The sequence below is a fragment of the Equus caballus genome, chromosome 15, assembly GCF_041296265.1.
Source record: "Equus caballus isolate H_3958 breed thoroughbred chromosome 15, TB-T2T, whole genome shotgun sequence".
Lineage (NCBI taxonomy): Eukaryota > Metazoa > Chordata > Mammalia > Perissodactyla > Equidae > Equus > Equus caballus.
The window spans coordinates 99353295-99375837 of NC_091698.1; the positions used below are offsets into that span (position 1 = coordinate 99353295).

Genomic DNA, 22543 nt, shown 5'->3' on the forward strand with positions numbered 1-22543 from the left:
AGTGATGCTGATGAGATATGATCAACTTCTGCATATATCTCAAAGGTATAAGCCAAAAGGCTTTTCTGATGGATTGGATGTAGGATGTGGGAGAAAGAAGAGTTAAGGTTGACTGCAAAGTTTAGGGTCTGAATCTACATAGAATGCAGTTGCTATTTACTGAGATCAGGAAGCCTTATGTGTGTTTATGACAGAGTTTGGGCAAAAAATCAGGAGTTTTTTGTGAGATGTTTAAGTTAGTGATGCCCATTCAATCTCCGAGTGGAGATGTTGAGTATGCTTTGAATAGATGAATTTAATGTTCAGGGGAAAGGTAACACCTGGAGGTATAAATCTGTGAGTCAACAGCCTGAATCAGATCATCAAGGGTATGGGTCCAGATCGAGAATAAGATCTGAGAACTGAGACCTGGGTGCTCCAACATACAGAAGTAGGAACCAAGGTGGAGGATCCAGAAAGAAGGCTGAGAGTGAATGTCTGCCAGGTAGAAGGAAAGCCAGTAGCCTGTAATGTCCTGGAAGCCAAGTGAAGAAAGCGTGTCGGAAAGGAGTAAGCCAACAGCTACGTCAAATGCTCCTGAGAACCGCAGAAGATGAAGACTGAGATGTGAGCGTCAGATCTGGACATGGGTCATCAGTGACCTGACAAAGGAGGTTTCAGTGATGGGGACAGAAGCCAAAGAGAGTGGGTTCGATGGAGAATGGTGGAAGAGTGTGGACCGCTCTGGTGAGGGATTCTGTTGCAGACCGAGGCAGAGGAGCCATAGCTGGTTGGTGATGTAAGGTCAAGGGAAACTTCTTTTGTTTGTTTTTGTTTCTTTGCTCGCTTGTTGAAGACGTTAGAAGAGAGGGGGAATGATTTCAGGGGGCTACCCCTGAGCTGGGGGAGGGGATGGGATCCGCAGCCAGAGCGGGGGGATTGGCCTTCGCCCAGATGATTTGTCTGTGACAGGACCAGGAAAGAAGAGAGAGCACGACAGTCAGACACAGGCACTGGTGGGAACGTGGTGGAGGACTCTTCTGATTGTTTCTGGAGAAACGGCAAGTAAGTCCTTAGCTGCGTGTGGGAGTGGGGAGGGTTGTGCGAGGCCTGAGGAGAGAGCAGAGGTGGAATAGCTCTTGGAAATGGGAGAGTTAAATCAGAAATCTAGTAAATTGTCATGCAGCCTTAGAGGCCCCTGGACGTCTGTGATCGGAAACATAAAGATAAGGCCAGTCAACACACCCAGCCATTCACCTGCTCACCCTGTTAAAGCATCCCCTATACCCCAAAGGGAGAAATTACGTGTATTCACAGTTTCAAAAATATCTGCCAGGCAGTTTACTACCGACAGCTGCTTGTCATTGCGGGAATTCTTGCCTTTTTGTTTGAAAAAAGATAACACGTCTGTAAAAGTCTGACAGGTCTTTTAAGTATTTTGCCATGAGTTAGCCAACATGTGAAACAAAGGACTTTCATGGATACTCAGCTCATTACAGATTATGCTAATGATCCCATGACATCTGAAAGGTCTTGTGTCCTTATTAACTACATCCGTGGCATCATACAGCAACGTGTGCCCTTCTGCCTTCAGCTTTTGCTGCCACTTCCTGCTGGTGAATGAGGTGGCATGTCACCCACAGCACAGTTGGCAGTCTTATCTCAGAGTTCTTCTATTATCCTAGTCAAAGCAGCCGCTCCTTCAATGGTTTCATGGACACAATTTTACTGTAAAATATTGTGTTATAAAAGGAATGATTTACTGTTGAGAATATATGCTCCCTGGTTCATCTTCCCATTAGTGGCTCCTCAAAAGCAGTTCTTTCTGTATTCCATTATTGAAACAGGATCTAGTGACTGTCATGAGGGAGGAGTTGTTCAAAATATCTTTATTTCATCCAACTGTATAGCAGACTTTCAAGTTGCAAACCTGTGTAATTTGTGCTAATACTTGTTTCTTCTAAATTTTCAGCACTTTATCTACATCTTCCAACAGTATTTGTTGTCTGTTATTTTGGCCATATTTATCATGGCAGAATGATAGAAAACAGATAAATATAAAATATAACTTTAGGGAGTGAGAAATGCTTTAAAAAATACAGCTGGGTAGGTATATGCTGTGACTGGGGTGGGGGAAAGTGAGCAGAATTCCTATAGGGTCATCAGGGAGACCTCTCTGAAGAAGGGCCAGATGAGTCGAGATGGGAATGCAGTGAAAGCCACGCAACAATATGGGGGAATATATCTCAGGGAGAATGAAAAGGCCCTGAGGCAGGACCAGGCTTTGTGTGTTTGAGGAACAAAAGGAAGCTAGTGTGGCCGGAAGGTAATGGGTGAAAGGTAGAGTCCTGAGGCTCCAGGTCAGAGGACAGGGCAGGCCCCAACTGTGGATTGCCAAAGGTCTTCTGGACCTACCAGGCTGATATTTGGCCAGTACGCCCATGCCGTCTGTCCCGTGTGTTACACCAGGTGTCCCCAGTAGGTCCCACCCCCTGGCCACCATCACTGGCTCCCACTAGAGAAGGGAGAAGGGACTCCCGGTGGATCAGCTGGCAGTCAGTCGTCCAGCCATGACTGCCGTGTACTGCCCACTCCACATGTGCCTGGAGGTGAGGATGACTACCTTCAAGGGATTCTGGCTCAGAGCCAGGGAGAACCTGGAGCGGCAGACAAGTGGGGGCCCACACAGGCATCTGGGGCTCAATTGGAGTAGTGGGTACTCCTACGACAGGAGGGAGGCTGTGGAGGGAGGAAAGGCCTGAGCACACCAGGGTGTAGTTCCTGCTTTTCACCATTCTTACTGAATTTCCCTCCCATATATGTTTGTTAAAACCCACCACATCCCTTCCAGTCAAGGGCATTGACAACATTAGTTTTCTTAACAAAGTCAGAACTGATGCATATCTAGCATTTTCTGAGCCAAGCACCCTTCTAAACGTAACTCATCTGAATATTATAATCGTCATCAGCCCCATTTTACAGACAAGAAAACTGAAAAAGGAGAGGTCATTTAAAATTTATGTAGGTAGTCGAGCCAAGAGTCAAAACTGGGTAGTCTGGTGTAGGACGCACAGCTTGGCTGCTGTGCCATGACCCTCTCAGAAAGCGTTGGGCCCGACCTCGTTATAAATATGGCACTCCACAAAAGATCTCTGTGGTTTATGCTTTGAAGTGTTATTCAGGCCTCTGTGTGGGGAACAGACCACAGAAGATAAGGGTGGAATGAAGATGACTAATTGGGAGACTCTTGCAAGAATCCAACCCAGAGATGGGAGAGCTTGGAGTTGGCACTATCATGGGCAGTGAGAAATAGATGTTCTTTGAAGGTGGAGCCATCAGTGGAGTGTGTGTAGTTGTGAGAAAAAGAGAGGAATCAAGGATGACAGAGTGTGGCCATGGTGGAGCCTTTCACTGAGATGGTTATGAGCAGGTTAGGGGGGTGAAAATCAAGATTTGGGAAATGTTAAATTTGATATGTCTATTAGCAATACAAGAGGAGATATTGAATAGGAAGTCAGACAAATGAATCTGGAATTCAGAGGAGATGTTCTGACTGGAGATGTGAACTTGGGAGTCACAGTGTAAAAGTGAGATCTAATGCCTTGAGACTAAACGAAGCCACGTAGAGAGTGAGAGTAGATAGTAGGGGAGAGGAGAGAGCCTCGGGCCAAAACATGGGCCCTGTGACGTTTAGAAGTCAGGAAGAGCAGAACAATCTAGTAAAGATGGTGCAGAAGGAGCAGCTAATGTGGAAGGAGGAGAACCAGTGGAGTGTGGTGACAAGAGCCATGTGAAGAAAGTCTCAAGAAAGAAGAAATATCAGATGTTACTAAGAGTTGGGTGAGCTTAGCATAGGACTTAGCAAGATACATGTCATTGACAAGATGATTTCAATAAAGTGGTAAGGATGGAAGTTTAATTGGAGTCGGTTCAAGGCAGAACAGGAGGAAAAGAGTAGACAGTGAGTAAAGACAAGTCCTGTAGGAGTTTTGCTGAAAGGAAGAGCAGAGAACTGGGCAACAGTAAAGGGAGATATGGAGGAGGTTAAAAATGTGAACTATTGCAGCATGTTTATATGCTAATGAAATGAAATATTGGTTAGTGGGAGAGAGGGGGCAGAATTACAGGAGCAAAGTCCTTGAGTGGGTGAGAGGGACAGATCTGGCTCCTGATGAAGCCACCCTGAGGGGCTGCATTATTCTCAGGTGACCAGGCCATTGGAATTCCAGGAATGTAGCCACCGCTCAGTGGGCTGGGGCCCTAGTCTGCCAGGTATGGCCACCTTAGGTCTAGTCTCTCTGCCTCTTCCTGAGCCCCTGATGCTACCAGCATCCTAGGGCTTGGATCCCAGGACAACTCAGCTAAAAGTTTAGTTAAAGAATTTCTACTGAATGTGGAAATGGTTAAATACTATTTCAGGGAGGCAACAGAGCAGAGACTCTGCAATCAGGAGACTGGATTTGAATCCTGGCCCTGATGCTTACTGGCTAGCCGTGTGACCTGGACAAGTCACTTCTTCGAGTTTCACTTTTCTCATCTGCAGGACGGGGATGATAACCTTACCAAAACACTTTCTGAGATTGTAAGATGCAAATGGGATAGTGGATGTGCAAGGGCTTTGTCAAAGCTTTGTAAACTGAAAAGTGAAATACAAATGCCATAAATTATTAGGCTAAATTTACTAGCTCATCACTCCATTCATCTCACAAAACAGGCACGGCTTGTGGAGGAGGCATTTCTAAGGGCACATTCCTGTGCCACTCCTGTCTGTGGGCTGAATCTTCATAGCTAGACTTTTAAGATAAGACCAAGTCTTGGCTCCTTGTGAGAGCCTCCAAATTTCATTACAGACTTAAGTGTATCACTTCAAGATCATCCATTGAAAGGAAGGGAGACATATTATTATCTTCAAAGTTTTCTGGGAACCTATGAAGTGCTAATCACAGAGCACAGGGATGCTCCAGAAAGCAAACACCACTCTCAACACCTCTCATAGGCATGAGCCTCCTTCCTCCCTGGGCTTCTCTCAACATTTCTGCTGGGGAGAAGATAGAATGGACCCTCTGAGTGCTCCACAGCCTGCTTGTGGCCTGCTTGTGGTCTGTTCATAACTGAAGCTGAAACCCGCTGTGGTTTATAGGGCTGGGGAGAAGACTAAAGGAATGAATACTTGCTGGGCACATAGTGTGTCAGGCACTGTACTAGGCCTATTACTCATGTTATCTCATCATTGAGCTGGGAGGTAATCATTCTCTTCTCATCAAACAGGAAGGGAAGCCGAAGCTCAGAAGGTCAAATCAGGTCATGGGGCCAGCAAGAGAGGAATCTTAACTCGATTCTGCCTGCTCCAAAAAGCCCATTTTTCTGCTAACAGAGTAAGTGGTTCATAAAGGTTTCTTTAGTGAATGAAGGATGAATGAATAAAGTCCTCTGGTTGCAAAATTGCCTTGTCAAAGGACATCAACAGCCAGAAGGCACAGCCCCATTGAAACAGAAGCAAAATGACCTTCTAAGATTCATGTGAGGTACTCAGAGTTTGGCTTAAATAACTCAAGAGTTTTCCAAACTCTTGAGCGATAAGATCTCAGGCAAGTTGCAGAACCTGTTGTGGGCTGGTTTATCCATTTCTGGTCTCGGGGCAGCTGTGGTCTCGCTCCTTCCTCCCTTCCAGGAAGCAGAAGTTAACAGCCACAGGAGTTGTAGCTCTGGCAATGAGTGTGAAGGTCCTTGAAAGATGAGTCCTGGCTTTGCCATCCAGTGGCCAGGACTGGCTACATAATTCATGGGGTCCAGCACAAAATGAAAATGTGGTACCCCTTGTTCAACAATTAATAAGAATTTCAAGATGGCAACAGCAGAGTGTTAAACCAAGTGTGGGGCCCTTCTGAGTCCGAGGTCTGCTATGACTGCCCAGGCTGCACCCCCGTGAAGCCAGCCCTGCCTCTGGCCATTGATTCGGGAGAATGGAAGAAGAGATCTTTAAAGGAGATTGGTGGAACATCTTGGGAGCACCGAAAATATGACAAATAGGTAAAATAACCTTGGACACCAGGTTCTGGTTTCTTGAAACATACAATTTCAGGATAGAAAGAGTTTTTAGAATTCATCTAGTACTATTCTACCATTTTCTAGGTGAGGAAATTGAGACCTAGACAGAAGCAGTGACTGTGGGGAGTCGTGGGGTACCACAGAGAAGGCAAACTTTCTCTGAATCTCGTTCAGTCTCCTTATCACTGAAACAGTGCAGGCCAGGTTAGATAATGCATTATTCCTTTTTTTTCCCTTCCTACTGATTACTAAAATAACAGCATAATAAAAGGGTTAAGACCGAGGAAATGGGAGAGGAGCCGATGGTATTTGAAGAGGAGTTTGAGAGTGGGCAGCAGGATGGGAGGAAACACAGACTAGACACAGGGGAATTGAGTGAAAATCTGAATACCAGCCCATCTCATTTTCCACAATGCCAGGAGCATGCTTTACATTCCCGCCAAGGCAGGACATGAGATTCTTCTCTGGAGTAAATCCCAGAGGTGACCATTTGGGGTTCTTCACAATGAGAGCCGGTTTGAAGCTCTTTCCTATTAGACTGAAGCCCCTGGGGCCCAAGTCTGTCGTCTGTGTAAAGAACTTTCTAGGCCCTTGGCATAAATGAGAGCCGATGGCCAAGCACATGGAGGGGAGCTTCTAACTCGAAAGACAGAAAACAAACCCAACAAATAAATGGAAAAAAGAATTGGGAGAAATCAGAGACAACATCAAACTGACAATCTCCCTGAAAGGCTAGGGATGGTATTATATCCATGAAACGAGAATCAGAGAGCTTTTTAAAAAACTGAAAACATATATTAAAGTTAAATATATGCCGAAATAAAAATTTAATCTAAAACTAAATTCAGAGAAATATCTGAAATATCAGGAGACGGAACAAAAAGACAAAAAGATGGAAAATAGCAGAGAAAAGATAAAGCAAGAGGATAAGTCTAAGAGGTTGAAAGCCAACTACTAGTAATGCCAGCAAGAGAGCCAAGGAGATGAAATCATCAAGGAAATAAAACAAGGAAATTTCCCAGAACCAAAGCGTGAGTTTCCAAATCCAAAGGGCTGGCACAAGGGATGTGCCTACACAGGGAATGAAGAAGACCCAGGGTCAGGCACGAGGGGTCCCTGTATGAGGGATCCAGGGAAGATGCCGAAAACTTCTGGAGAGAAGAAGGAGAGAATCAGAATCAACAGACCTGTCAACAACACGTGGGAATCTAGTGGACAATGGACTAATGCCTTCGATATTCTATTTTACACCCTACACTTCTAGATTCAGCCAAACTGTCCATCAAATGAGGGGAAAATAAGCTATTTTGGGACATGCAAGAACTAAAATCACTTGCTTCCCTTGTATCCTTCCTTAGTGAACTGCTGGAGGTAACGACCCAGCAAAACAAGGGAGGAAGCCAAGAAAGGAGCACATGGATCCAGAAAGCAAGGGATCCAAAGCACACAAGGCAACGTGAATCCCCAGGATGACGGTGGATAGAAATTTCCAGATGACATCTGTACATCATCCAGTCTGAACTGGAGAACATGGAAGGAAGGCTCTGAAAGGAAAGTCTCTAGGAATAAGATGAACATGACATATTTGAGATTATGGAAAATATTATTGATAGAATTGAGGCAGACTTTATTGGGACAGTAGGAAAAATTAATGATAGTTGTGTAGAAAATCAGGCAAATGAGAAAACACCAGTAAAAATGAAGGGCTGCATACGAAAGCTGCTATGGGTGTAGTGTTAGTGTGGTTCTCTATGAGTGATATTTGCACAATCATAATACAGTGTGTCCTGACTATCGACATAACTAAAATTGTTTTATAAATGTGTTGGGAAGATAGGGAAGGGGGAGTGGGGAGGTATGGGAGATCTGAATTCTTATTTATCACTGTAGGAACTCATTAGTAGTGTCTCAAAACGTAAATTAGTACAGTAAGAAATAGGGGCAGCTCCAGCCCCCTGGTTTTGAATATCATCTATAAGACTTCCAAGTTTAAGATGGTGAAGAAAGGATGTTCACACTTCTTTTTTTTTTTTTTTGGATGAGGAAGAGTCACCCTGAGCTAGCATCTGTGCCAATCTTCCTCTATTTTGTATGTGGGTCACCGCCACAACATAGCTTGACAAGTGGTGTAGGTCTGCACCTGGGATCTGAATCTGGGCCACCGAAGCAGAGCAGGCCAGACTTAACCACTATGCCACAGGGCCGGCCCCCTTTCCCACTTCTTTTTTCTCCCAAAAATTACCCTGAAACAACAAGGAAAATAAGAAACAGAAACACAAACTCTATCCTTGACACTAGCAGACATTGCAATTCTGAACCATGAAATGTGAAGCTACTGAGTGGCTAGAAGAGTGACAAAAAAGTAAGCAAAGATGAATCCAAATGCCAGTAGAAGTATAACTTATTTCCCATAAAATTCACAAATTTCAAGTGTAAATGATGAGTTTTGACATATGTGTATCGTAGTGCCACCACTACGAAAAATGTGATTTAGAAGATTGCAGTCAATCCCATCCCCAAACCCCGAACCCCTAGCAACTGCTGATCTGCTGTCATCACTATAGATTGGCCTTTTCTAGAACTTCATATAAATGCATACAGTATGTAGTCTTATGTATCTGGCTTTTTTCACTTAGTAATGCTTTTGTGATTTATTCATGTTGTTGCATGTATCAGGAGTTTGTATCTATTAATTACTGAGTCATAGTCCATTTAGATAACGATTTATCCTTATCCATTTGCCAGTTGATGGCCACTTGGATTATTTCCAGTTTTTGGCTACTCTGAACAAAGCTAAAATGGATATTCATGTACAAATCTTTGTGTAGACATATGTTTTCACTTCACTTGAAAGATACCTGAGTGGAATTTCTGAGTCATGTGGTAAGTGAATGTTTCACTTTGTAAGTAAATGCTGAACTTGCTGCACATTCTAGCCAATACTTGGCATTGTCAATCTTTTAAATTTTATCCACTTCAGGAGGTATGTAATGGTATCTCCTTTTGGTTTAAATTTGCATTTCCCTGATGACTAATGATGTCGAACACCTTTTCATGTGTTTGTTTGGCATCTGTATATTTTTTTTGACAAAATGTTCTAATCTTTGCCCAATTTTTTTTAGGTTTTTAAAAATTTTTTATTGAAGTCGTAATAGTTTATAACATTGTGAAATTTCAGTTGTACATTATTATTTGTCAGTCACTATATAAATGCACCCCTTCACCCCTTGTGCCCACCCACCAACCCTCTTCCCCCAGGTAACTACTAAACTGTTTTCTTTGTCTGTGTGTTTATCTTCCACGTATGGGTGAAATCATACAGTGTTTGTCTTTCTCTGTCTGGCTTATTTCACTTAATATGCTCAAGGGTCATCCATGTTGTTGCGAATGGGATGGTTTTGTCTTTTTTATGGCTGAGTAGTATTCCATTGTGTATATGTACCACCTTCTTTATCCAATCATCAGTCAATGGGCACTTGGGTTGCTTCCACGTCTTGGCTATTGTGAATAATGCTGCAATGAACATAGAGGTGCATAAGTCTCTTTGATTGGTGATTTCAAGTTTTTTGGATAAATACCCAGTAGTGGGATGACTGGGTCATATGGTATTTGTATTTTTGATTTTTTGAGGAATCTCCATACTGTTTTCCATAGTGGCTGTGCCAGTTTGCATTCCCACCAGCAGTGTATGAGGGTTCCCTTCTCTCCACACCCTCTCCAACATGTTATTTTTTGTCTTGGTGATTAAAGCCATTCTAACAGATGTAGGGTGATATCTCAGTATAGTTTCGATTTGCATTTCCCTGGTGATTAGTGACATTGAACATCTTTTCCTGTGCCTATTGGCCATCTGTATATCTTCTTTGCAAAAACATCTGTTCATATCCTCTGCAGATTTTTTGATTAGGTTGTTTGGTTTTTTGTTGTGCAGTCGTGTGAGTTCTTTACATATTATGGAGATTAACCCCTTGTCAGATATATGATTTGCAGATATTTTCCCCCATTTGGTGCGTTGTCTTTTCGTTTTGATCCTGGTTTCTTTTGCCTTGCAGAAGCTCTTTAGTCTGCTGAAGTCCTGCTTGTTTGTTTTTTCTTTTGTTTCCCTTGTCCAAGTAGACATGGTGTTCGAAAAGATCCTTCTAAGACTGATGTCAAAGAGTGTACTGCCTATATTTTCTTCTAGGTGTTTTAAGGTTTCTAGTCTTACCTTCAGGTCTTTGGTCCATTTTGAGTTAATTTTTGTGTATGAGGAAAGAGAATGGTCTACTTTCATTCTTTTGCATGTGGCTGTCCAGTTTTCTGAACACAATTTATTGAAGAGACTTTCCTTTCTTCATTGTACATTCTTAGCTCCTTTGTCAAAGATTAGCTGTCGTATATGTTTGGTTTTATTTCTGGGCTTTCAATTCTGTTCCATTGGTCTGTGCACCTGTTTTTGTACCACTACCATGCTATTTTGATCACTATGGCTTTGTAGTATATTTTGAAGTCAGGGATTGCAATGCTTCCAGCTTTGTTCTTGTTTCTCAGGATTGCTTTAGCTGTTTGGGGTCTTTTGTTGCCCCATATGAATTTTAGGATTCTTTATTCTATTTCCGTGAAAAATGTCATTGGGATTCTGATTGGGATTACATTGAATCTGTAGGTTGCTTTAGGTGGTATTTTAACTATGTTTATTCTTCTGATCCACGTGCATGAAATATCTTTCCATTTCTTTATGTCATCGTTGATTTCTTTCAGTAATGTCTTACAGTTTTCATTGTATAGGTCTTTCACTTCCTTGGTTAAATTTATTCCTAGATATTTTACCTTTTTGTTGCAGTTGTAAATGGCATTGTATTCTTGAATTCTTTCTGTTAGTTCGTTATTAGAGTATAGAAATGCAACCAATTTTTGTAACTTGGTTTTGTACCCTGCAACTTTGCTGTAGTTGCTGATTATTTCTAATAGTTTTACAATGGATTCTTTAGGGTTTTCTATATACAAAATCACGTCGTCTGCAAACAGGAAGAGTTTCACTTCTTCATTGACTATTTGGATTCCTTTTATTTCTTTTTCTTGCCTAATTGCTCTGGCCAAAACCTCCAGTACTGTGTTGAATCAGAGTGGTGAGAGTGGGCACCCTTGTCTTTTCCTGTTCTCAGAGGGATGGCTTTCATTTTTTCCCCATTCAATATGATGCTAGCTGTGGGTTTGTCATATATGGCCTTTATTATTTTGAGGTACTTTCCTTCTATACCCATTTTATTTAGAATTTTTATCATAAATGGATGTTGGATCTTGTCAAATGGTTTCTTTGTGTTTATTGAGATGATCACGTGGTTTTTATTCCTCATTTTGTTAATGTGATGGTTCACACTGATTGATTTGCAGATGTTGAACCATCCCTGTGTCCCTGGTCTAAATCCCACTTGATCGTGGTGTATGATCTTTTTAATGTATTGCTATATTCAGTTTGTCAATATTTTGTTGAGGATTTTTGCATCTATGTTCATCAGTGATATAGGCCTATAATTTTCCTTCTTTGTGTTGTCCTTTTCTGGCTTTGGTATCAGGGTGATGTTGGCCTCATAGAATGTGTTAAAATGTGCTCTGTCTTCCTCAATTTTTTGGATTGGTTTGAGAAGGATAGGCATTAAATCTTCTTTGATTGTTTGGTAGAATTCTCCAGAGAAGCCATCTCGTCCTGGACTTTTATTTTTAAGAAGGTTTTGATTACTGTTTCAGTCTCTTGTGATTGGTCTATTCAGATTCTCTACTTCATTTTGATTCATTTTGGGGAGGTTGTGTGAGTCTAAGAATTTATCCATTTCTTCTAGATTGTGCAATTTGTTGGCATATAGTTTTTCATAGTGTTCTCATATCCTTTGTATTTCTGTGATATCCATTGTAATTTCTCTTCTTTCATTTCTAATTTTATTTATTTGAGCCTTCTCTCTTTTTTTCTTAGTCTGGCTAAGGGTTTGTCAGTTTTGTTTGTCTTCTCAAAGAACCAGCTCTTTGTTTCATTGATCCTTTCTACTGTCTTTTTGGTTTCAATTTCATTTATTTCTGCTCTAATTTTTGTTATTTCCCTCATTCTGCTCACTTTGGGCTTTCTTTTCCTTATTTTTCTAATTCTGTTAGGTATAGTTTAAGATTGCTTCTTTGAGATTTTTCTTGTTTGTTAAGGTGGGCCTGTATTGCTATGAATTTCCCTCTTAGGACCACTTTTGCTACAAACTCATATATTTGCTATATGACTTGGTATGGTGTATTTTCATTTTCATTTGTCTCCAGATATTTTTTGATTTCTCCTTTAATTTCTTCAGTGATCCATTGGTTGTTCAGTAGCATGTTGTTTAGTCTCCACATCTTTGTCCCTTTCCCGGCTTTTTTCTTGTAGGGGATTTCTTGTTCATAGCATTATGGTCAGAAAAGATGCTTAATGTGATTTCAATCTTCTTAAATTTATTGAGGCCTGCTTTGTTTCCCAACATGGTCTATCCTTGAGAAGGTTCCACAAGCACTTGAGAAGAATGTGGATTCTGCTGGTTTTGGATGGAGTGTTCTATATATATATCTATAAAGTCCATCTGGTCTAGGTTTCATTTAAATCCACTATTTCCTTGTTCACTTTCTGTCTGGATGATCTATCCATTGATGTAAGTGGAGTGTTAAGGTCCCCTACTATTATTGTCTTGAGTTAATATCTCCTTTTACATTTGTTAATAGTTGCTTTATGTACTTTGGTCCTCCTGTATTGGGTGCATATATATTTATGTGTTATGTATTTTTGATAGAGTGTCCCTTTTATCGTTATATACTGCCCCTCTCTGTCTCTCATTACCTGTTTTATCTTGAAGTTTGCTTTGTCTGATATAAGTATGGCAACACCTGCTTTCTTTTGTTTGCCATTAGTTTGGAGAATCATCTCCCATCCTTTCACTCTGAGCCTATGTTTGTCTTGGGAGCTGAGATGTGTTTCCTGGATGCAGCATTTTGTTGGGTCTTATTTTTTAATGCATCCCTCCACTCTGTGTCTTTTGATTGAAGAAGTCAATCTATTTACATTTAGAGTGATTATAGATATATGAGGGCTTTATGCTGCCATTTTATTGCTTGTTTTCTGGTTCTTCTGTATTTCCTTTGTTTCTCATTGCATGTATTTTGAACAACCAATTCAGTTAGGTAGTTTTCTATGATAGTTTTCTTAGTTTTCTCTTTATTTGTCATTTGTGTCTCTGTTCTGATTATTTATTTAGTGGTTACCATGAGGTTTGTATAAAAAATCTCGTAGATGAGATAGTCCATTTTCTGACAGCCTCTCATCTCCTTAGACTAAGCTGATTCCATCCCATTCCTCTTCCCCTTCTAAGTTATTACTGTAACAACCCATCTTGTGTTGTGGGTTTGTGGTTAAAATTATGAGATTATATTTATTTTGGTGTTTTCCTTCCCTTTATCTTTAATGTTATAATTAAGTGTTTGCTAACCTCTTCTGATAGAGAGCTGCAATTTTCTGATTTTGTCTACCTATTTATTTCCTTGCTCAAGACTTTGTAACCACTTTGTTTCTTTTTTTTTTTTTTCAGATATAAGTGCCTTCTTGAGCATTTCTTGTAGTGGGGGTCTTGTGGTGATGAACTCCCTTAGCTTTTGTTTATCTGGAAAAGTTTTTATTTCTCCATCATATCTGAAGGATATTTTCACTAGATAGAGTATTCTTGGCTGAAAGTTTTTGTCTTTCAGAATTTTGATTATATCATTCCACTCTCTTCTAGCCTGTAAGGTTTATGCTAACAAATTCACTGAAATCCTCATGGGGGTTCCTTTGTAAGTTATTTTCTTCTGCCTTGCTGCCCTTAATATTTTTTCTTTGTCATTGACTTTTGCCAACTTTATTACTTTATGCCTTGGAGAAGGTCTTTTTCCATTGATGTAATTAGGAGTTTTGGTAGCTTCTTTTACTTGGAATTCCAGCTCCTTCCCCAGGTTTGGGAAGTTCTCAGCTATTATTTCTCTGAATAAGCTTTCTGCTCCATTCTCCTTCTCTTCTCCCTCTTGAATACCTATAATCCTTATGTTGCATTTCATAATTTAGTCAGATATTTCTCAGAGAATTTCTTCATTTCTTTTTAGTCTTAGTTATCTCTCCTCCTCCATCTGAAGCATTTCTGTATGTCTGTCCTCCAAACTGCTGATTCTCCCCTCCATTATATCAGCTCTTTTATTCAGGGAATCCAGATTTTTCTTTATCCCATCCATTGTGTTTTTCATCTCCAGCATTTCTGATTGGTTCTTCTTTACAGTTTCAATCTCTTTGGTGAAGAAGTTCCTGATTTCATTGAACTATCTGTATTTTCTTGTAACTCATTGAGTTATTTTATGATAGCTATTTTGAACTCTCTGTCATTTAGATTATAAATTTCTGTGCCTTCAGGATTGATTTCTGGGTGCTTGTCATTTTCCTTCTGGTCTGGAGATGTAATATATTTTTTCATAGTGTTTGATAGCATGGATTTGCGCCTCTGCATAGTGATAGTATCTGGTCGCAGCTTCCACCTGCCTCCTCTGGGTGGGGGTCAAGAGCTGTGTATTCTGAGCCCACCATGATCCGCAGCTTGCTTGCTCACAGCCATGGCTTTTCTATCTGTGCAGGCACTCTGGCCGACCAGCTGAACTGGAGTGCTGGACGGGGGAGGGGTGCTTTCTTTTGCCCATGTGATCCTGGGGGCATTCTCGCTCCGCCCTCACTATCTGCTCTCCTGGGGTACTAGCTTGATGAAGACACCCCCTGCAATAGCTTAGTCACCTCTGTGTGGGTGTTTTCCCACATGCTGTGAGGGAACTTGGAGAGCAAAGGTGTTCCTGTGTAGGGCCGGCCCCTCCCCCCTCCTCTCAGAGCCATGTGGTCTGGAGCCAGGGTCACTGTGGGGGAGGGAGAGGAGATCTCGTTACCCCCTTCCACTTCCTCTGGGGGGGGTCCAGCACCTCCACCTTCAGATGTATAGCTGTGTGGGTCTCTCAGATGTCTTTTGTGTTGTGTGAATGTCCTCTGTTGTTATGTGAATGTCCTTTTTGTTGTATGTTATGGGAAAGAGTCTAAGGGGAGAGCTCATTCTGCCATGATGCTGACGTCACTCCTCTTTTGCCCAATTTTGTTTTATCTCATTATTGAGTTGTGAGAATTCTTTATATATTGTGGACACAAGCCCTTTATTTTATATATGTTTTGCAAACATAGGCTCTTAGTCTTGTGGTTTGCTTTTTTGTTTTCCTAATTGTGCTTTCAAAGAGCAGACATTTTTAATTTTAATGAGGTCCAAGTTATTGAGTTTGTTTTTTTATGTGTCCTGTTTAAAAAATCTTTTCCTAGCCCAAGATCACTAAGATTTCCTCCTGTTTTTTTTTAAAGAAGGTTTATAGTTTTAGCTCATTTTTGTACATATAGTCAATCAATTATTCCAGCACCTTTTGTTGAAAACATTATCCTTTCCCTCATTTAATTGTCTTGGCACCTTTGCTAGAAAATTGATTGACCATATATATGTGTGGGTCTATTTCTAGACTTGTGTGTGTGTGTGTTTGAGGAAGATTGGCTCTGAGCTAACATCTGTGCCAATCTTCCTCCATTTTATGTGGGATGCCGCGACAGCATGGCTTGATGAGTGGTGCTAGGTCTGTGCCTGGGATCCGAACCTGTGAACCCTAGGCCGCGGAAGCAGAGCACACGAAATTAACTGTTATGCCACTCCTCCGTCCCCTGGACTTTCTATTCTGTCCCATTGGTGTATATGTCAACTTTACTTGAATACAATAGTATCTTGATTAGTTAGCTTTATAGAAGGTCTTGAAACCAGATAATGTAAGTCCTCCAACTTTGCTCTTTTTCAATACTACTTTCACTATTCTATATGCTTTGCATTTCCACATAAATTTTTAAAGTTGCTTACTAAAATGTTCAGAATAACCCTGCTAATATTTTGAATGTCATTGTGTTTAATCTATAGATAAATTTAGAACTGGCTTTTTTTCTTTTTTTTTTTTTGAGGAAGATCAGGCCTGAGCTAACATCCATGCCCATCTTCCTTTGCTTTATATGTGGGACGCCTACCACTGCATGGCGTGCCAAGTGGTGCCATGTCTGCACCTGGGATCCGAACCCGCGAACCCTGGGCTGCGGAAGTGGAACGTGCGCACTTAACCACTGCACCACCGGGTGGGCCCAAGAACAGGCATTTTAACAATATTGAATCTTCCAGTCCATGAGGATGGTATATCTCACCATTTATACTTGTCTTTAATTTCTCTCAGTAATGTTTTGTAGTTTTAAGAGTACAGTTATTGCACATATTTGCTAAAGTTATTATTATTTCATAATTTTGTATGTGTGCCTGTGTGGGTGTTTGAGAGAGAGAGAAAAAAAGAGGGATGGAAGGAGGGAGAGAGTTTCCCTTATGTTCCCCAAAGATGAGCAAAAGAAGATCGGTTAATTAAGGATTGTGGTTAGCTGAATTCCAGTTAAGTAAGATTTTACTGTATCTGGCATTCACACTAATAGCTCTGATTATGTCATACCCCATGTTCAAAAACCTTCATTGGGAAATAATTATGGGATGTGTTCAAAGAATGTAGTATCAATTTACAGAGAAAAGTTGGAAACAACTGAGCAGGCTGATTAAGTAGATGATGTTATATTCTTACCATGCAGCCATAAAAATGACATTATGCAACAGCAATTTTCAGAATGGGGTCAGTGAGTCTTACAGGGTCAGGCAGGCGTCAGGGCCCCACTCATCTTCTGATCACAGTAGCTCTATTTTCATCCATTTTGGTTTTTGAGGTTCCTGGTAGGATTTTCTTTAAAAACAGAATTCCAGTGCATTAAATGTCTAAAAGCCATTATTGCAAAATAATTTTTAATGACCAAGAAAGATGTTAGTGGAATTATAAGCAGATTAGAAAATAATATGCATTTTATGTCCCTGTTTGGGGAAAAAAGAAGAAATAAGTGTACAGAAAAAATTGGACGATTATACATGTATTAAAACATTAATAGCAACTATTTCTGGACAGTTAGATTGTGAATTATTTCTAAGTGTTTGTTTTCATTTGTATTTTCCTAAATATGTACAGTGTTAAGTGTGTTATTCCTTAATGAGAATAGAATAAACTACAAATTCTTAGTGTGCCATTCAAGGCTCTCCACCATCTGACATTAAAGGTCTTCCTAGACTGCTTGCTAAACCTCAGCTCGTCATGGAGTCACAAGGTTAGCTTCAAAAGGTTACTCACCGTTTCCTGAATACGCCCTGTGTCTCTCTGTTCCCACACCTTTTCTTGGGCTGTGTCCTTAGTCCAGAATTCCCTAGTCAGGCACCACCCCTTCCTACTATAATTCAACCCATTCAAAATGAATGTGATAAAATGTAAGTTTAAGAAAAAAAAACAATTCAAAACTAGAGTATGATTTCAACTAGTTAAAGAAAAATTTGAGGAAGAAAAACTGGAAGAAACAATGTAAATGATTTACAGTGGCAGCACCTGTGTATTGTTAGGATTATAAGGCTTTTGTTTGTCGGGTTTTTTTTGCATTTTATTATTTATTAAGCTTTATTTCCAAATCTTCTACATTGATCTATTAAAATAGTAAAAAAAGGAAAAAAATTCATAACATTTTAAGACCTATATCAAACGCTACCACCTCCAGCAGTCTTGCATAAATAACAATAAGAATATATCGTAAAGCGCTCCAGCCTGTGTCTCCTGACAGTCTAGCTCTGTGTGTTGCACGGTATGGTATGAAGAGCCCTGAGTCAGGAGGCAGAAGACCTGTGGTTAATCAGGGCCTGTCCTCTTGCTGGCCTGTACGTGGCAAATTACCTTACCTCTCTGAGCTTCCGATTCCTCACTGGGCTGTAGTAAGAATGAACTGAGGCACCGTGAATGTGTTCTGTAAACTGTAGAGTGCTGTTTGAGTGTATGCTGCACCTGGCTCCCCTGAGGCCGAGGCTTGGTTACCCCGAACTGTCTGCCGTGAGCGACACTCAACAAACGGCTGATTAGACTCTTCGGCAGTTCCAAAAATACGGCAGAAAACTCTTTGTTTCCTAAGATGTTACCAGGAGACCGGGCTTTGATGAGGGCCTGTGCTCCAGAGAGCCTATGGTTTTCATGAGGATTGGATTCTCCTTTGTTGTTCCCAGGGCTTGTGGCCTCAATAAGCCATCTAGCCACTGAGTCAGCAATCAGTGGGCTCCAGCTCAGCCTGGGACTGCTCTTCAGCATTGTTAAAACCAGGAGATTACAGGCCAGGCAACACTGACACTGAAGGTGGCTCTGCAGCCCTGGCAGAGTCCACTCATTGCCCACCTCTCCAAACGAGATGACCCAGAACAGAGCCAGTGTGTGGCATGGCCTGGCCACGGCCTTTTTCAACTGATTAGACTCTGGGGGAGACAGAGGGGTCAGTCACCTGAGCTGTCCAGTCCAGCTCCTCATTCCTTGGAGGGGCTACTGAAGCCGGAGGGGAAGCAGCTTGTCGAGGGCACATGCTAGTTAGTGACAACTAGTTAGCAATGGAATTAGAGTTTACACGTGTTATTTGGTTCAGCTGAGATTGCCCTAAGGCAGCAGGAATTCTCATGGGCTCCATACCCTCAGCACCAAGCAGAGGCTAACTAGCTGATCCTTGCAAATGTTTGCAAACACAGCTGTGCAGGAGTCAGCACGTCTTTCTCCTTGAGACCCAACTGCTGTGCCCAGAAGAGATTCTTTCCAGACGAAGAAAGACCCAGCTGCCTGTCCAGGACCAGGGCTCTGTAAGCTCTGGAGTGATTTACAAACACTGGCTGTCATGGCTCTGTTAGAGGTAGACGCCACAGTGAAAAGCATGATGAGAAGCAAGCAGAGCAGACAGGCCCAAGAAGGAGGATGTGCTCAAAAGACGGAAGACGATACCGGGGTGGGCGGCAGTGTTGGCAGAGCGGCAGCACTTTTTGTTTTTTTAAACACAGAAATCTTCGCTTTCAAAGAAGTCTCTGGATTTCATAATGCTGACTCAAGATGTTTTAAACCGGTTTGAGGACAAGCAAGGTAAGTCTGCCCACAGGTGGCCAGTCTGTCTGCCTCCTCCAGGTTGGACGTTCGGCTGAACAATGGAAATAAGCGTGGGCTCGCAGGGCCTCTGTGGCCGGGGAGAGACCCTTGGGTGTCCATCACAGCTGGCTGAGTGAATGATTCACCTGCCTAAGCCTTCAGGGAAACCATACTGCCTACCTCGTGGGGTAGTTGAGAGGGTTAAACAAGCTCAGGGAAAACGTACTTCTTACACAGTAAAGCAACATCCCAAGAGTTAATATACAATTAATAGTGATATGTAATATAATCTCTTCAAGCCACCAGGGTTAGGCGGTTCTGGGCTTAAGACACATAACCCCAGGAGTTAACTCCTTGAACTGTATTCAAGACCCTAACCAGGAATACTGTAGGTAGTTAAGCATTTGTGAGCTTAGACAGACACATCCAGATTGCAGTCTGCACTTATTAGAATATTTGTGCCAAGGGCAAGATGTGAGAGGAAGAGTAGAGAACAGTAAAGCAGAATCGTAGTCCTGGTCTTGCCAGGAGGGACATATGTCCCTGGGTAAGTTCTTTCTTTGCTCTGGGCCTCAGTTTCTCTATCAATAATATAAGCATATTGGGCCAGCCTCCTCCCAGTTCCAAAGTTCTCAGATTTTAGCATCTTTATCATCTCTACTTCCCAGTGTGCTTGCCTGTGCCCTGCTAGGGGGACCCTCTCTGCGCTGACCCTGCCTGTGTGACCTGGTGCTGTCACATCATAGCCAGGGCCTCTGCCTTGTCCCCAGGCATGAGGGACCCAGGCATATTGAAACTCTGATGGAAGCTCAGCTGGTAAGGGTTCATATAGAAGAATGGGCTGACTTAGGGCTTGAGTTGACTTCTCAGGCTAAAATCAGACAGATAGGGGAGGCAGATAAATACCAGCCAGATGGAGGCTCCATGGAAAGTAGACCCACTGGAACTTCTGAGGCTTTGCTTTTGTAGCGAAGGCAAGATTTCCCCCTCTACTCTCTTAGGATTTTATGTCTGGGCCTGAGAATTAAATTGACATAAGACAGATCAACAGGAGAAAAGCATACAGATTTATTTAATAGAAGTTTTCTGTGACATAGGAGCCCTCATAAGGAAAGGAAGACCTGAAAAAGAGACAAAACCTACATGCTTGTATACTAGGTTGAACAAAGAGAGGCAATTGTGGAAAAGTAACTAAAATATATGGAAAAGCTAAAGGAAGATAAAGTTGTTTTAACAAAGTCTGTTTGTACAGAGTTCTCTCAGTCTCCACTTCCTGTCCTTGATGGTAGGAATGTTGCCTTCCTTCTGGTAGAGGGAGGGCATCTTTCATAGGGAATTTCATCTCTGGCTTTTAAGAAAAAGAAGGAAGGTCAGAGTGTTCATTGTGCTTACTTTCACTTTTGCCTTGTATCACAGCCTTTATGACAACTCTGCTGTGGGATAGGTTGTTTTACAAGGAGAAAGCCAAAACGAAGTGGAGTAATTTACCTAAATTCATGAAGCCACTAAGTGCATTGGGGTTGGAACCTGGGTCCTTCTAAGTTAAGTCTGAGCGCTTAACACCTCCCCTCCCTCCAGCTGCCTGGAGAGGCGGTGGGGGGGGGGTCTCTCGAGGAGCCAGCATTCTGCCTCTGTGGCCTCGTATGTGATGTCAGTCTGGGACTCTCACCTTTTCTCTCCTTCTAACCCCAAAGCCAGAACCACGTGGCATGAATGGACTCCTCTGCATGACCTTGGACATGTACTTTGACCTCTCTGGACTTGGTCCTGGTCTATGAAGGGAGAGAGAAGGCACAAGATGCCTGCTGAATGCCCTACATTTTCATATCCTGTGCTCCTGTGTGTGCTGGTGTGCCCCCCAAGACTAAAATCTGTATGAAAAACAAACTCAAAGGTTGCTGCTCTGTTTTCTGAAGTTATCACTGGAGGCCCCATGGTAAGGAAGAATAAAGATCCAGATTGGCCAGATGTCAAGTAGGCCCTTGAGACCCAAGGCCTATGTTCTAGAAACTTCTAAAAGTCCTGGATTCACAAATGCCAACAGAGCACATAATTTCTCCTAACAACAATTTCCAAACACTAGACCTGAAAACATTCATGGGACCCCTCAGACCTTTAGTGAACACAGTGTTGCCACAGGGAAGCCACCTGGAGCCCTGTAGACATGCTGAGATGTGGTCATGCCTGGTTAGCACAAGTCCCCAGCTCTGTGCCCCAGCCACCAAATGGTGACTCAGGAAAATGACACGTTGCCATGGGTGGTGGCTTCCATGGTGGCTCATGTGAAACAGAGACTCTGAAAGCAGGAAAACACCTGGGGTCCTTTGGGCCCTGAAGAGTAAACATCCCATTCCTAGCAGCCGGGAACACTGTTTTAATATTTCTTGCAATATTCCTGTCAATGTTCATATCTTTCAACTCCTCCCTGGAAAACGCTGCAAATGATGAAAAATATTTTTGGGATCCCTCCCCACTGCCACATGAACTGGATGACCCTGGAGAGTCAGTTCCTTTCCCCTGCACGTGGAACTGAGAGAATGGAACACAGGAAAATCCGACATGCATAACATCCTATCTTTATTGACGTCTACGTCCTGGCAGGAGAGCAAGAGAATTTGAGATGAAAAACCATATGTGAGATCTGACTCTCCTGTAATTTAATTCCATTCAGTTTGACAAATATTTGTCGACCACGTCTGTCTGCATGACTCTGCGAAGTACCCAGTAGCAGCCACCCTAGTGAACCTCTAAAAGGACCAGCAACTGGAATCTACCAAGCACATGCTGTGCTCCCAGTAATATTAGAAGCTTTTTCACATCGATTATTTCAACATCACACAACCTTAAGAGGTTGGTTATGATCATTTCTGCTTTTCAGATGAGAAAACTAAAGCTGGACAAGAGGAAGGAACTTGCCCAAAATATCACCACTAGTAAAATGGTTAATCCAGAATTTTCTTCTGTTTTTTTTTTTTTTTTTTTTTTTTTTTGCTGAGGAAGATTCGCCTTGAGCTAGCATCTGTTGCCAATCTTCCTCTATTTTGCATGTGGGTCGCCACCACAGCGTGGCCGTGAGTGGTGTAGGTCCGTGCCTGGGAACTGAACCTGGGCCACAAAAATGGATTGAGCCAAACTTAACCACTAGGCCACCAAGATTGGCCCCTAGTCCAGAATTTTAACCCATTTCTATGTGTCTCCAAAGTGTGGGAGTGAGAGAAAAGGAAAGGGTAATTTTCTCTAAGTGTAGAAAAAAATATTAGAAGGAAATGCCGAAATATTAATGATGCTTCTTTCTGGATAGTGGAAGCATAATAATTCTTGGTGTATCCCTGTGCTTTTCCACCTTCCAACTTTTGTCTTTCCTTGGACCTCAGCTGCAGAGGATGGCATTAACTAAGTCCGTGGTATACAGTCATCATTGGTCTTTAAAAAGCCC

The 22543-nt window shown here is 42.0% G+C and overlaps 1 long non-coding RNA gene across 1 annotated transcript; it reads left to right on the plus strand.

The window, feature by feature from the left end:
• Positions 1-931: 931 nt before the first annotated feature.
• LOC111768163 (uncharacterized) lies at positions 932-22060 on the plus strand. The gene is made up of 3 exons (XR_002800336.2): positions 932-1044; positions 5248-5354; positions 20802-22060. It is a non-coding gene; the product is annotated as an uncharacterized lncRNA (long non-coding RNA).
• Positions 22061-22543: the final 483 nt, after the last annotated feature.